This window comes from Myotis yumanensis, unplaced genomic scaffold (assembly GCF_028538775.1).
Source record: "Myotis yumanensis isolate MYYU_CA2020_CCGP unplaced genomic scaffold, mMyoYum1.0.hap1 SCAF_5, whole genome shotgun sequence".
NCBI lineage: Eukaryota > Metazoa > Chordata > Mammalia > Chiroptera > Vespertilionidae > Myotis > Myotis yumanensis.
In genome coordinates this window covers 88,904,696-88,916,702 of record NW_027223756.1, presented here as the reverse complement: position 1 = coordinate 88,916,702, position 12,007 = coordinate 88,904,696, and positions in this window count along the sequence as shown.

The window sequence follows — 12,007 nt, the reverse complement described above, 5'->3', positions numbered from 1 at the left end:
CCTCTCCTTTCCTCTCTGATATCAATAGAAATATATTTTTTTTTTAAAAAAAGAGAGATTAAGTCTGTTAGCTAAAAGTCTTGTCCCCGTAAGGGTCAGAGCTGGGGCTCAGAAGCATACACAGGGGAGGCCCATCTTTTCCAAGAAGGAATCAAGACCTAGATTGGAAAGAGAAGACCAATGTTAGCTGGCAGCAATGAAATGAGCCTAAAGCGATAAATATGCTGTTCTCAGGTGGTTAAGAACTGAGGAGACATGTTGGAAGCTCGAGAAAACTGGCTGTAGATTCTCTGGCTGTAGATGCACTGATATGGAAGTGTCATGTTCAAACATGAAGCCGTTTGCCCTAAAGAGAAGTGTGACTCCTTTTAAAGCCAGGTTCCTGGGTTACATGAAGATCTAACATTGTTAATCAGAAGTATCCGGGAACATTCTTTGCCTCCCCTATAAATTGTGAAGGGGTCCCAGATGATAAGACTGTCTCTCTTGAGTTGTCACGTATGAGGGATGTTTAAGTGGTCCGCATGCTGAATGATCACCCGTCCGCTGCTAGCCGAGGGCCACAGTACAAACTGCAGTGTGGTTGACATAGCACTTCATCTCCAAGTCTATTCCCCAGCCCCCTCCAGCGGTCCAGCCCCACTAGCTCCCCGGCTGCTCCTGCAATAAACCAAGTGCACTCTGACCTCAGGAGCCTGGCACACGCTGCTGCTTCGACCAGGAGCACCCTTTCCTTCCTCCTACACATCCCGAGGTCTGACCTTAAATGGCACCTCCTCAGGAAAGCCTGCCCTGATTTCCTGTGCTCTTTAGCTAATCACAGATCTGGAAGCATCTTGAAATAGACTGGTTGTCCTGGAAAACAGGTAAGAATGCGTACTGTATGAATTTGACAGAACTGACGGCAAAGGGGGTGTCTGGCTTATATCTGAGTGTGGTTCCCTGTATCATCAGAGAAAAAAACAACTTGTTCTCATTTGGTTGACCAATGTCAACGCCTTCTGACGTTTAAATAAACCTTATTTTTACTCCTTTAGTTGGTATCAGTTGTTTTGTACATGGAAAACAGTCTAGAGCAGAGAGATCGAAGATGGCGGCATAGGTAAACACCGGAGACCGCCGCCGTGGACAACCACTTCAAAAATACAACTAAAAGTCGGAGCGGACATCAACCAGAACCACGGGAAGGCTGGCTGAGGAGAGTCTCTTCAACTAGAAGCAAAAACAACAGTATTCCGACGCTCAGCGGAGGCGCAGTGTGGAAAATTTAAAGGTACGGCGGTGCGGTGGTGAGGGTACGCGCGCAAAGCGGCCTGGCGGCTGAGGGCGAGATTGTCGTTTTCACTCAGGAGCGAGTCTCAGACTCTGGGCTACAGATCCGGGCGAGTCTCCAGGGACCCAGACTCAAACGGTAGAAGCGGGACTGTCTAGCTACGGCCCCTCCAAGGTTTGCAGCGATTGCTGAGACAGAGAGGCAGAGCCCCTGGGGACGGACTGAGAGCGGCCATAGCTGCTCCCTCCCCCCGCCCTGTTGAGCCCGCCCCGCCCAGGCCCTGCGCACAACCATTTGCCAATCGCCTCAGGCAAGGGCTGGTCTAGCACCTCCCCTGAGGACTGAAGTTTTCCCACAGCTGATTTCCACCGCCAGTCGGCCGGGTGGTCAAATCCCTCTAGTGTTAACTACAACAATTAAGGCTTCGCTAGAACAAGACTGCGCACAGAGACCACAAGGGGGTGCACCAAGAAAGCATAAAAGATGCGGAGACAAAAAAACATGACAGAAATGGAGGATATGGAGCTAAGAATCTCAATTTTGAGGGCTTGCCATAAATTTGTGCAGAGCCTCACGAAAACTAATGAGACCCTCGATGCTACGATAAAGAAATTAGAAAGTAAGCATACACGGACTGAAATAAAGAATATTATACCCAATAGCAGACCAGAGGAGTGCAAGAATCAAACCAAAGATTCGACAAAAAACACCCAATTGGAAAAGCATAATGAAAAAAGAATCCGAAAGTGTGAAGATAGTGTAAGGAGCCTCTGGGACAGCTTTAAGCGGACTAATATCAGAGTCATTGGAGTCCCAGAAGATGAGAGACAGCAAGATATTGAAAACCTATTTCAAGAAATAATGGCAGAAAACTTCCCCCACCTGGAGAAAGAAATGGACTTACAGGTCCAAGAAGCGCAGAGAACCCCAAACAAAAGGAATCCAAAGAGGACCACACCAAGACACATCATCATTAAAATGCCAAGAGCAAAAGACAAAGAGAAAATCTTAAAAGCAGCAAGAGAAAGAGGCTCAATTACCTACAAGGGAATACCCATACGACTGTCAGCTGATTTCTCAACAGAAACTTTGCAGGCCAGAAGGGAATGGCAAGAAATATTCAAAGTGCTGAATACCAAGAACCTACAACCAAGATTACTTTATCCAGCAAAGCTATCATTCAGAATTGAAGGTCAGATAAAGAGCTTCACAGATAAGGAAAAACTAAAGGAGTTCATCACCGCCAAACCAGTATTATATGAAATGCTGAAAGGTATCCTTTAAGAAGAGGAAGAAGAAGAAAAAGGTAAAGATACAAATTATGAACAACAAATATGCATCTATCAACAAATGAATCTAAGAATCAAGTGAATAAATAACCTGATGTACAGAATGAACTGGTGACTATAATGAATCAGGGACATAGAAAGGGAATGGACTGACTATTCTTGCGGGGGAAAGGGGAATGGGAGATTCGGGAAGAGACTGGACAAAAATCATGCACCTATGGATGAACTCAGTGGGTGGGGAGTGAGGGTGGAGGGTGGGGTGGGAGCTGGAAGGAGGGGAGTTATGGGGGGAAAAAAGAGGAACAAATGTAATAATCTGAACAATAAAGATTTTAAAAAAAAAAAAAGAAAAGAAAACAGTCTAAAAGGTTGAATCTAGTGAACATGTGTTGTTTCTGTAAGTGGCCTATTCCAGGCCCCACGGCGTGAGGCAGGGCTGTGAAAGCGCTGTATCGTATCCTGTCTTTATTCCAAATGTTGATATGTTATTCATCAGGAAAGTTTTACATTAATTTTGATTTTTAAAAATATTTCATGACATGTGGCTTATCTTGATCCCTACATTTTTTTGGTGGCCCCTTAAATTTGGCAGTCAAGGTGAATGCCTCATTGCCTGACCCCAGATTCCTCCAGACACCCTCCCCCCCCCCGCCCCGCCCCAAAAAGCACCTTGCATTTCTTTTCTCTCAAAGGACCAATAATAGAAGTCATCCTTAGCTTATCCGGCGATGGAAAATAGGAATAAATGCCAAAAGGCCGGTGTAAACAGCCAGGGTTTGGGGGTACTGACCCTCCACACCACAGCCCAACCCCTCTGCCCACTGGTGTCCGCCAGCACCTCCCAACCCCCAGAGACCCATCCTCCTTCCCCTCCATTATTGAGCTTCCACTACCTGAAGTCCCCCACCCCCTGCGTCCCCAGCTGTTTGTCATTCCTGCCTAATGGTCCCCTCTGTGCCACATTCTTTGGTTTCCCCAAGGCAGGGCCAGAGCCCAGAGAGGTGATTAAAGGACCTGCAGAGCAGAGCATGGTTGTTGCTGGGGAGATCTCCAGACTTTAGGGGCCCCACCTGGGCTAATTATAGCCCCCCCAACCCCGTGTTTCTTTGCGAAGCTTGAGAGATGCAGTTGCTGCCTTCACCTCTCCTGTTCTGCTCTTCCCAAGTGTTGACCCCACCCCCTTGCTTGTGGATGAAAGTCCGGTCTCCCTCAAGGATGTGTCACCCCTGCCCCCTCTGCCCCCAGACCAGCTGCCTCTGTTCAACAGCCAGAGGGATCTCTGTGACGGGAGAATATAAAGGGTCACCTCTCTGCTTGTAGCCTTAGGATGCAGTGCAAACCCCAGTGTGATCCCCTCCGTGCTCATCTCCACCTCTGTCCCCAGCCCTCTCAGCTCTCCAGCCCCACTTACTCCATGGCTGCTCCTGCAACAAACCAAGCATGCTGGGCCTCAGGAACTTGGTACCTGCTGCTGCTTCTACCTGGAGCACCAGCTCCTACACATCCTTAGGTCCGGCCTTAAATAGCAGCTGCTCAGGAAAGCCTTTCCCGATTTCCCCACACTGAGTCACCATCTCTACCATAAGCCCTCATAGCAACTCCTTTCTTTTCTTCAAATTTATCATATATTCATTAGCATGATTAGTGGTTTAATATCCACATCTTCCCCTCTCAAATGCAACCACTGAGGTCAGAGGTCATGTCTAATTAGTTGTATTCCCCCGGTGGTGTCTAAAAGAATGAAGGGAAGTAAGGTCAGATGTGGGCTGGGATCACCACTCACATGGGGAGTTCAGATTTTATTCTAGTCTCACTGAGAAGCCATTGGGGGTTTTAGGCAGAGGAGGGACATGATCTCCCTCACAATTTCTCTAACAGCTCTGCGGTGTGCGGACTTGAAGGGGTGGGGTTGGAGGGTTGAAGACCAGCTTTGCAGGCCTCTAGGCAAGAGATAGAGGTGTAATAGCCCAGACCAGAGTGCGGGTGGTGAAGGTGACATAAGAGGCCAGAGTTGAGTCTTAAGTGATGGAATCCAGATGGTGTTGGAACAGCTGTGCAGAGGAGTGGGGGTGGTAGAGATTCTGGCCAAGATCGGGGGATGGTCTGGCAGAGGGAAGGTTGGCATTCACTGAGATGGGAAGGTTGGCATTTGCTAAGATGGGAAGGGAGCAGGCAAAGCAGGTGGGGAGAGGGGGGACTCTAAGACGCAGCCCTAGGAGAAAGTGTCCTCCCAGGCTCGGCTTCAGTTCCCAGCTAGGAAGATGGTCCACTTCCTTCTGTGGCTCTCCTGTGACCTAGTTTTGACCATAAGGAGGTGGATGTCTGTTCTCAGCTCTGCCTCTCCCAAGATGGAGGGCTCCTTTAGTGCTGGGCGATGGCAGAGTTCTCTTTGGGTTCTCAGATCCGTGCCAAGGTCCTCAGCCAGGGCTCAGTGAAGATGTGAGGGATGGATGATGGAAGGAGGGAGGGAGAAAAGGGGAGAAGAAGGAAGAATGAAAGGAAGAAAGGAAAGAGGGAGGGAGGGAAGAAAGGAGGAAGAGAAGAAGGAAGGAAGGAAGGAAGGAAGGAAGGAAGGAAGGAAGGAAGGAAAGAAGGAAGGAAGGAGGGAAGGAAGGAAGGAAGGAAGGAAGGAAGGAAGGAAGGAAGGAAGGAAGGAAAGAAGGAAGGAAGGAAGGAAGGAAGGAAGGAAGGAAGGAAGGAAGGAAGAAAGGAAGGGAGGGAGGGAGGGAGGGAGGAAGGAAGGAAGGAAGGAAGGAAGGGAGGGAGAGTTCTCAGGGCCCCTGCTATCCTTCTTGAACTTAGAGGACCTCACATCCCACACCCCTAGGCTCCTGGGAGAGACCTGTGGGAACCCACCCCTGGGCTGTCGCTCCGCAGAGATAAAACTCCCTCCCCACCCACTGCTGCCACCCCCCCTACCCCAGGCCAGGCTCCTGGCAGGCGTCCCCTTGAGAACAAGGCAAGCAGTGCTTCTGTTTCCAGGGCCCTTTTCCAGGAACACGTGACAAGGGCTATGGGTGCTGGAAGGGAGAGGGAGAGGGCATTCAGACTACGGAGAGGAGAACCCAGAGGAGCAGAGTAAGGACCTGGCTGAGGGATGGACATGGGGAGTGAGTGGGGTAGAGAGGGGAGCCTGCAGCCCCAGCATCTAGCCCCAGGCTGGGTGAGCCAGTCTGGGTTCCTGTCCCCCACAGCAGCCATGCTCCCTCCCCCACAGCAGCCATGCTCCCTCCCCCACAGCAGCCATGCTCACCAGGTCCAGTCCCAGGCAGGGAGTGGTCTTTGTGCCAGGGTGAGGGAGAGGGCAGTTTTGAGCCAGAAGGGTCACATTGGGTGTGTCACATGAATGTGTGAGCCACCTGTGCGTGCTTCTGAAGGCACTGAGTGTGTCTGTGTCTGTGTCCATGTCCTTGTCCGTGTCAGTGTCCGTGTCCGTGTCCTTGTCTGTATCCATGTCCGTGTCTGTGTCCGTGTCCGTGTCTGTGTCTGTGTCCGTGTCCTTGTCTGTGTCCGTGTCCGTGTCTGTGTAGTTTCGTGTGACTGGATTTGTTTCTTTTGGCTCCTGTGGCAAAGTGCTACAAACCAGTGGCTTAAAACACCAGGCATTTATTCCCTCAGAGTTCTGGAGGCTGGAAGTGCAAAACCAAGGAGTCCGTAGGGCCATGCTCCCTCTGAAGGTGCTGGGGGAGGGTCCTTCCTTGTTTCTTGCAGATCCTGGTGGGCCTTGGCGCTCCTTGCTTTGTCGCTGCATCACTCCAGTCTCTGCCTCCATCTTCCCATGGAGTACCTCTGTGTCCCCTTCTGTTCCTGTGAGGACACCAGGCATTGGATGAAGCCACAGTGGTTCTCAACCTTCCTAATGCCGTGACCCTTTAATACAGTTCCTCATGTTGTGGTGACCCCCAACCATAAAATTATTTTCGTTGCTACTTCATAACTGTAATTTTGCTGCTGTTACGAATCATAATGTAAATATCTGATATGCAGGATGTATTTTCATTGTTCGTGACCCACAGGTTGAGAACCGCTGGCAAAGGGCTCACCCTAATCCAGTATGATCTCATCTTTGACCTCATATTATTCCATCTGCAAACACCCTGTTTCCAGCTAAGGTCACATGTTGAGGTTCCGAAACCTGTGCACCTGAGCCAGTGCTCAGCCCTGTCCACTTCTGTGAGTGCAGGGCCTAAACTGGACAGGGGGGGGGGGGGGTGTGTAATTCAACCCACCACAGTACCCTTCCTGTGTGTCCCCGGCTTCTCCTGGGCCCAGACAAGGTGCAGGCGGCTGGGCAGTGCTCGGTAGATACAAGCAGGGAGAGGGTCTGCTTCTGGCTCAGAGTTTCCTGGGCGTCACTGTCACTGTGTTTCAGAACCTATGCACTGAGCCTGTGCTCGGCTCTGTCCACTTCTGTGAGCCCAGGGCTTGGGCTGTGGCCAGAGGCACAAGCAAGGAGAACTGAGTGGGTCCAGTAGTGTCCCCTTGAGGAGGAAGGGCACAGGGACAGGATCTGGGAGCCCGGCTTGGGGCTCTGGCTGGGAGCCCGGAGCTGGGATGAGGGCGCTGGCCCTTCTTCTCCCCAAAGTCCAGACTGTGCAGGTGGCTTGGAGAGCCCTCCTGAGCGTCCTGCAGGGAGCTTGTCCTGGGAAGAGTGGCACAGGAAAGCGCCAGAGGGAGACAGGAAGCGGAGAGAGCCCTTTGTGTGTGTGTATTTGTAACATTTGGGTATTTAGGAGCTGGTACCCTGGAGCTCGTTTGTAGCCAGAAGAGAGGAGGAGGTGGGCTGACCCAGCGATCAAGGACTGGGGTCCAAAGGGCATCCACAGAGTCAGAGGAAAGAGCCTGGAACTGGGGCTGAAACCCTGCACTGTCCTGGCGCCAATAGGTGTCACCTGCTGGGGGAGGATGAGTGACAACCAGCCCAGCAATGACCATAAAAGATGCCGGCAATGCCAGCAGCATGTCCTGAGAACACCCGCTGTATAGCACTTGGTATCCAATTCCCATAGAGAACCTGCGAGGGCAGTTCTCTGCTTGTCCCAGCGCACGGTAGGGGCTGGGATTTGAACCCTGGGTCTGCGTGACTCACCACCTGCGTGTGTCTCAGAGAACAGAATAGATTCTAGTAGCAGGAGGAGGCGTAGAGGAAGGACGGTGGGCAGGCACTGCTCCAGGAGACAGGGCTTGAGGCCAGAGCCAGGGCTGGGGCCACGGCATGAACAGGCATGTATGAGGGACCCCATCTTGACTATTTCCCATTTTTGTTGGACTTAAACTTAGGAGCTTTGAGTAAATCATGATTTTCACAATGATCCTGTTCTATTTATTCCCGTTTATCATTATGTCCCACTCCTTTCCCCACCCCCAACAAGCAGGGTTTTAATTTGTTCCCTGTGTGTCCTTCTGCTTCTGTGAATCTTATAAAATGTATGTTGCTGCACAGACGTTCTGACTGTGATGCGTTATATGGTAATGGAGGTCTATTTTTTCCTAATTTTTAACCCAGTGCTGTGTTTGTAGGAACCATCCATATTGCTATGTCAGCCTTGTTTTTCCCCCCTAAATGTTGTTTAGGGCTCATGGCGCACCAGATTTTAATTCTCTACTCCGACAGACAGTGGGGTCTCCCAGACTGTTCCCCGATCTCTGCCAACACAGATGATGCTGAGATGAACGTTCCTGACTCTGTCCCTTCACTGACCTGTGTGTTTAATTTAGAGGGAGACTCAGGAGCAGTGTTTGTGGGACCTAGGGTAAGTGCTCCCTTCATTTGGCCATAAGCCCCCAGGTACCTGCTAGAAGGACTAAAGTCACTCATCTTGGCATCTGGGCCATCACATGGCAGCATCCAGCTCTCTAATTGTTGCTACTCCAACAGGGGTAACGTGGTGCCACGCTGCTGCTTTAAATCCCATTCCCCTAACTGCTGATGAGCAAGGGCAGGTCTGCGTTTCCTGTTTGCCGATTGCGTTTCCTCTTCTGCACATCGCCTGTGCCTACCCCTTCCCACTTCCTATTATAATTCCAGCCTTTTTTCTCATTGGTTTGCAGGCATTCCTTACAGACTCCAGATATGAATCTCCTGTCCGTGTCTATTGAGATACAAAAGTTTGCGCGTGTTTAATGTATACATTTTGATGAGTTTGGACATATGCCTACACCTGTGATACCATCAGCACAATCAAGGTCATACCCTCACCTCTGACAGGTTTCTTGTGGCTCTTTACTTTTCTGTGTGTGAGACACATAACATAAGGTCTGCCCTCTTAACATGTGTTCATTGAAATAGATTTGACATATATCCGTGTAAATTTAAAGTGTACATGTTAATTTGATACATTTACATATTGTAATATGATTGCCATTGTAGTGATAGCAACTCTATGACATCACATAATTACCATTTCTTTTATGTGGTGGGAATAAGTAAAATCTAGTCTCTTATCAGTTTGATGATTGTAATACAACATTGTTGTCTACATTCTTAACAGGATTTTAAGTGCACATCATCGTATTGTTAACTACAGGCTCTGTGGTGTACACAGCAGACCTCTAGGACTCACTCAATGTTGCAAATATCTTCTTGCCCTCTGTCAGCTGTCACTTCATCCATGATGCTAATATGATTTATAATTTTGATGTAATGAATTTATTTATGATTTGTGTTTTTTATTTCTTTTCAAAGAACTCATTTCCTATCCTTAGATCACAAGGATTCCACTATACTTTCTTTTATTAGCTATGTTTTTATCTTTCAATTGGGTTATTAATCCCTCTTGGTCCTCTCTTTGTACAGGGCACGAATTGAAAGCCCAGTTTTTGTTTTTATCCACATAGAGAGATACTCTCCTCTACAGCATCTGCTGAGAAATTTGTCATTTTCTGATTTACCTGTGGTGTGAACCTAACCATTTGTGAGCGGCTCCATGTCTGAAGTCTCCATTCCGAGCCGCTGGTCTGTTTGTCTTCCGTTGCAATAAGCCTACATTGCTTTATTTCCAAGACGTTTGTAGAATTCTCAGATTCTCAGAAGGCAATTTCCCCCACCGCCTTTCACTCTCCATGTCAAGGTTGACTTAGTTATTCATGGATCATTATCTTTTCATAGAAATATCAGAATACACTTATTGTCTTTCTCAAAAAATCCAACTGAATTTTTTTTTAGAATATTACATCGAATGTAGAGATTAAATTTGGGGGAGAATTAACATCTTTATGATATTATCTTTCCATTTCACCCATTTATTTATATTATCTGCTGTGTTTTCTATTAATTGGAGGTTTAATTGTTCTCTCTGGAGGTCTTGTGTGTGCTTATTTAAGTTAATTGTACATACTTGATAGATTTGGTGCTACTTTGGATGATCCCTTGTTTTCCTAAACTATTATTCTCTTTAATTTTAAGCTTACAAAAAGTTGCAAAAACAACACAGGAAATTTTTGTGCTCCCCTCATTAAAATTTCTGAAATGCCAGCATCTTACAGAACCCTTGTGCAAGGATCAGAACCAGGAAATTAACACTGGCATAATACTACATAGCAAACTACAGATCTTACTAGAATTTCCCCAGTTTTCCCACTGATGTCCTTTTTCTATTCCAGGGCACAATCCATTTCATTTAGTCATTTCAACTGTTCATTATCATTCAGCTCTTAGTATTTCTTAATTTTCTGTGTAGCCCAAAGATTAGTGAGCAATATGTTACTATGCCACTGTCAAAGGTTCAATCTAATATTTGTGCTCCAAGTACATGGGAACTTTCAGGTACCTTCTTCACATTAGTTTCCAAATGTATTGCCGTGTGGTGGTCAGGTAACCTGGGTCTTTGCAATATTGGCACTTGGAAATTTACCTAGACTTCCTTTATGCCTCACACAAGGTCTTTTTGGTGACAATCCATGTTCTTACTGTGTTGTTGTTGTTTTGTCTGTTTGTGTGTGTGTGTGTGTGTGTGTGTGTGTGTGTGTGTGTGTTTGGTTTAATGAATAGGAGCAAGTGGCAAGTGCATATTTTTGTGTTTGTATATGTTAAATATACATATGGAGGTGTATGTATATATTAGATATTTTATTAATATATTTACACATAACTCAGGTATTAAATAAAATGACATAATTAAGTTCAAAACAACAGTAATGACCAAAAAGATAAATGCATTAAATGCACCAGTTAAAAGATAGGTACAACCATAGGTTGCTACATTATTTATTTATTTATATTTGTATTGATTTCAGAGAGGAAGGGAGAGAGAGGTAGAAACATCAATGATGACAGAGAATCATTGATCAGCTGACTTCTGCACACCCCCTACTGGGGGTTGAGCCCACAACCCAGGCATGTGCCCTTGACCGGAATCGAACCCGGGACCCTTCAGTCCACAAGCCGATGCTCTACCCACTGAGCCAAACCAGTTAGGGTGGTTGCTACATTTTAAGAGAATCCAATTCTGACTACGTATGCCTGCCCTCAATCTTAACTTTCCATTGTTTATTCCACCCACTGTGTAAGACCCCTTATGTGTTTGTCTTATGTAATCCTCATAGCAACCCTGTCAGGTAGGGGTTATTATGACCAACTTCCTTTAAGGGTTGAGAAAGCTAAGGATCAAATAGATTAAGGAGTCAACCCAGTGTTGTTGAAGCACTGTTTTAAAAAACTTCTCAAAAATGTTTAACTCATATGGATAACATGTAGAGTTTTTCTATGAAAAGAAAAAAGCCAGCACCTGACACTTACTAAGCCTTGCCAACAGCAGTGCAGGCAGATTTGAGCACAGTGATCACAGAATTTGCATTATCTTTTCAAAGGTGAACTCCAACCAGCACCAGATTTTTCCAATCCAAAAATTATATTAAAGATCCTACCGTATGGTGTAACTACTATGGAAAACAGTATGGAGGTTCCTCAAAAAATTAAAAACTAGAACTGCCTTATGACCCAGTGATTCACTTCTGGTACATAGCCAAGGAAACCAGGACGAAGCAGGGGCTGGGAGGGCCGAGCCCCTTGCACGAATTCCATGCATCAGGCCTCTACTATTATAATAACTATGTATGGTGCCAGGTGGGTACTGGAAAAACCAGGGGAACACTTTGTAAAGTATATGATTGTCTAACCACTATGCTGTACACCTGAAACTAACACAAAATAATGTTGAATGTAAACTGTAATTTAAAAAATAATTGAAAAAAAATTGAAAAAATATCCCATTGCCCTGGTTGGGTGGCTCCTCCATTGGTTTGAGCGTCAGCCCATACACCAAAAGGCTGCAGGCTCATTCCCAGCCAGGGCACATACCTAGGCTGTGTGTTCAGTCCTCGATCTGGGCACGTACAGGAAGCAACCAATCTATGTTTCTCTCTCTTTCTCTCTCTTTTTCTTCCTCTCTTGAAAACTATCCTTGGGGGAGAATTTTTTAAAATCCCACAATAATAATTTTTTAAA